This window comes from Seriola lalandi, unplaced genomic scaffold, assembly GCF_002814215.2.
Source record: "Seriola lalandi dorsalis isolate HSWRI2012SDOR001 ecotype SW California unplaced genomic scaffold, Sedor1 jcf7180002054981, whole genome shotgun sequence".
Lineage (NCBI taxonomy): Eukaryota > Metazoa > Chordata > Actinopteri > Carangiformes > Carangidae > Seriola > Seriola lalandi.
In genome coordinates, this window is record NW_019525661.1 from 1838297 (window position 1) to 1842387 (window position 4091).

Here is a 4091-nt window from a genome sequence, read left to right on the forward strand (position 1 = left end):
ATAAGGAACCGGAACGCGTTTCACAGAAACATGGTGACAAGAAGATACCTGTAGCTACCATCAAACACATTTACAGCCTCCATGTAGTCATCAACGATTTACTCATTAATGAGACCATCTAAGAACAAATTGGACATATAGTATAACCTGAGGATCAGTTCCGCTTCTCATATCCACATTTAGTCCAGATATAATACGATACACCTTAATTTACATTTAGTGAAATTTATGTCTCAGAGAGCCAGATCAGAATGTGATCTCATCTGTTCTGCCTTTCCTGCACAGGTATGGCACAGTGATGTGATGTACCTGAAGCTGTCTGTTCACTGCCAAGAACTAACTCTGAACTCCTGAGTTAATTATTCATGTTAAAGTGACAAAGGAGCCACTTCTTCCTCCATGTTTCCCTGTTCCACACACCTTCTTTCAGATCAAGGCCGTGATGATGATGAAATCTGTGTCTCAACACAATCCTGTCTCTGAGCTCTGCACAGTTCCTTCCACAGGTGTAGGGTGTAAGGTGTAGAAACATCTCAGAAATGATCCAGTGAAATGAAAGAGCCTGAGCTAAATTTAGTCACAGTAAAGTGTCTGAATACTTCTGTCAATGTGATATTTCAGTTTTTATGTTTTAACTTTTTTGTGTAGGCTGATGAGGGGAGAATTAATTGAAATGATTTTGACTTGAAGCATAGCAACGTGAAAAAGGTGAAGTGGTCTGGGGACGTTCTAAATGTGCTGTAAGTGTTGACGAGACACAAAATGAAACTCCCTCTTTCTCACACTGAAGCAGGCATACATGTGTGGTGTGTTTAGTTTTATGAGGCAACACTAGGAACCTAAATGTAATTGTCACAGCGCATGTCGATTCCTCTCCTGAGAACAAAGTGCTGAATGATCAAAGGGATGTTGTGGATTAGGTTGGTAGTGAAGTGGGAGAGCACTCACACATACTGAACAGTCCTGCTTATCAGACACAGGGAAGTATAACTGCGCAGTGCTGAAAAAACAGTAATATGACATATGGAACAATTGAGGAAAAAGCCAAACAGAGGATTGAACATGGTGTTTAATAGCCTGACAGTCAAAGAATTACATTTGGGAAACATTAAATGGTATGATAAAAGGCAAAGAAGTACCTGAAGAAATCATGGCTAGATTACCAGCATGAACAAAGTACAAAGTGGATCCCTTCCCAAAGGCTCCATATCCCCAGGGTCCCCCAAAGCCTCAGTTAACTGTGTATGTTTACCATGGGCCTTATGTCTCATAATCAACAATGATAATATTTATGTATATTTAAATAAAAACTTTCCATGTAGCATAAATAATAACATTCCCATCAGCCTCAGTTGTACTTTGTGTTCATTGCTAATTAGCCAACATGAGCAAGCTAACATGCCACATTTAGAGGGTGACAATAGCAATCACACTAAACAAAAGTGTTACCAATAAGACTGTCATTGTAGCATTTACCTCAAAGCTCTGCTGTACAGCGCCATCATTCTTGTTCATTTGATTAACAGATAGATACTTTATTTATCCCCTAGGGGAAATTCATGTGTCCATTAGCTCATTGTTGACAATAATATTATAATAATAATAATAATAATAATAATAATAATAATAATAATAATAAGAGTTTATAACAAATGAGCAACAATAATTAAATTAGTCCGCTGCCTTTGGCTGAGGTGTTGTACTTGTACCAGCAGACTGCAGCATAAAAGAGTACACTGGCCACCACTGACTGATAAAACATGGCATTTCACTGCAAACTTCAAAGGACCTGAGCTTCCTGAGGAAAAAGAGCCGGCTCTGCCCCTTCCGGTAGATGGCATCCATGTTCAGGGACCAGTCCAGTTTACTGTCCAGGTGCACACCTAGGTATTTATAAGTGTGCACCACCTCAATGTCCTTCCCTCGAAGGTTGACTGGCTGAAGGGTGGGCCTACACCTTTGAATGTCCATGACCATCTCCTTGGTCTTGGAGGTGTTCAGAAGGAGGCAGTTCTTGTCACTCCATTCACTGAAGGCCATTGTCAGATCCCTGGGGGTTTGGATGGTGTAAAATGCACTTGAGTAATAAAAGAACATAATCCTCATGTAACTACCTGGCTCATCCAAGTAAGAATGGGCCCTATGGAGCATGTAAAGGACGGCATCATCCATTCTAATATGTTCTTTGTAGGCGAACTGTAGGGAGTCTAGTGCATGTTCAACTTGTGGCTTCAGAAGGTGGAGAATCAGCCGCTCCAGGGTCTTCATGATGTGTGATGTCAGGGCCACCGGTCTGTAGTCATTTATCTCAGCCGGTCCTCCTACTTTAGGTACCAGAACAAGATCTGATGTTTTCCACAGGACCAGGACCCTCCCAGTTTGTAGACTTAAATTAAAGATCCTCTGGACAGTCCTTTAACAAACTCGGACACACACCATCCGGGCCTGTTGCCTTTCCAGGACGTAGCCTCTTGAGCTCCGCCCTCACCTCCTCCGCTGTAAAGGACAGGAGACTTCACCCCAGTGTGGAGGAAGCTGCAGCTGCAGTGTCAGGTTGTGGAGGAGATGCCATAGGAGAAGATGCAGCTGAGGCAGTGGGAGAGAGAACAGGTGAGGCTGTGTCACACCTCTTGTACAACAGGTTGAACTCATTGGCCTTGTCCACATCACCTGATGTTGCCTGACTGTTCTTCTCTCTATAGCCAGTGATGGTCCTCATCCCCTTCCACATCTCTCTGGTGTTGTTGTGCTGCAGCTTCCTCTCTACTTTCTTTTTGCAGTCCTCCTTCGCCTGCTTTAATCTCCACTTCAGCTCATGTTGCACACACCTGAGCTTCTCCCTGTCTCCATCCCTGAAGGCCTCCTTTTTCTGGTTGAGGAGGGTCTTGATGTTGGTGGTGATCCAGGGTTTGTTTTTTGGAAAGCAGTGTACAGATGTGTATAAGAGACAGCTGTTAGTGGGATTCTAAAGACAGACTGCATGAGATCAGTGTAGGTCTGAGGAGAAAAGTAGCCTTTATTAGAAATAGCTCTAATTATTAATTGAGCTCACCTCAGCATAACATCCTCACACCTAGTCAGTCAAGCCCCCCACACCCTGCTGTGCTTGCATGGGCTGTCTCTCTCATACACACAAACGTATGTAACCTAGTTCAGTTAGCTAACAAGCTCTTATCCTGCCAATCTCAACACAGACTTCAACAATTTATTACTATTTTTAACTGATGGAACTTAAAATTTGAATGTGCTTACCACAGATGAGAAAAACTGTCATGCCCTCGGACCCCCTCGCAGGGTTTAACGTCCACCCACCATAGTCTCCTAAAATACTGTTGGAAACTGTACCAACATATTGTGGGCTAGGTTTGTCTGTGTATTTTACTCATTGACAAGACACTCATGCAGTCATACAGCAGTTAACAAAATGGCAAAGAAAACTGGTGCTGCCAGTTACATCTTAGTTTTAATGATTGTGATTGATAACTTGGCCTGAAAAAAAAGCAAGATGACTTTTTTTGCTCCACTTCCTCTCTCCATGACTGTTTGCTAGCTGTGCAAAAGCCAAGTCAAGAAATGTATAGAGTTCTTTTTATAAACATTTAAAAATCTACATTGCCTTCTTTGTCATTTATAGAGCCACCCCAAGTGAGACGACCATGTACTGAAACCGAAAAGATTTCAGTAAAAAAGCACCTCGGAAGGTTTATGGCAGAGAGACGAGTAACTGGCAAACAAGATTGTGTACGGGCACTACAGGCAGAGAAAACCCTTGGTGGAAGGACCTGGAAGAACGCAAAGGATTACGTTTACAACAGAATTGTGATGTTAAATAGGAGAGCAGCTACAAGAAAGCTTAAGATGCAAGGCTGAGATGCAAAGATCTTCCTCTCTCTCCCCCTTTCTCTCTTTTTTTGTATAAGAGTTTTGCATTGAATGCCTGTCAACATTGCTTGGCATTTGAGCTGCAGATAAATAAAGTGTGCTAAGCTCATTTGAGCCGTGCCTCTTTATTTTATTTGACTTTTTTAAACTTTTATTCAACTTTCCAGAATAGATGGAGATGGATAGATAGATCAGAATCAGAAGTCCTT